The sequence below is a fragment of the Uloborus diversus genome, chromosome 3 (assembly GCF_026930045.1).
Source record: "Uloborus diversus isolate 005 chromosome 3, Udiv.v.3.1, whole genome shotgun sequence".
NCBI lineage: Eukaryota > Metazoa > Arthropoda > Arachnida > Araneae > Uloboridae > Uloborus > Uloborus diversus.
This window is the reverse complement of record NC_072733.1, coordinates 133,980,393-133,980,694: the sequence shown is the minus strand read 5'-3', so window position 1 is coordinate 133,980,694 and position 302 is coordinate 133,980,393.

Sequence of the window (302 nt, the reverse complement as noted above, 5' to 3'; positions counted from 1 at the left end):
ACATGGTAACAAACACTTCATGCAAAATCAAAAGGTAGAAACGTTGTTAAAAATAGTACTGTTGGGTTACCGCCTTTTGATATTGTATGAAGTTCTGGGTTACCATGTTATTGCTACCAGCCCTTCAAATTTGCGGTGATCCCAAAATGTGTTAAGTCAACAGTACTGTTTTTAACGACGTTTCAACCTTTTGATTTTGTGTAAAGTGTGGGTTACCATGTTATTGCTCCCAGCGCCTTCATTTTAAAAATACATAACTGAGTTTATAAATATGTTTCTGTGAAATAAAACACAGATGCAAA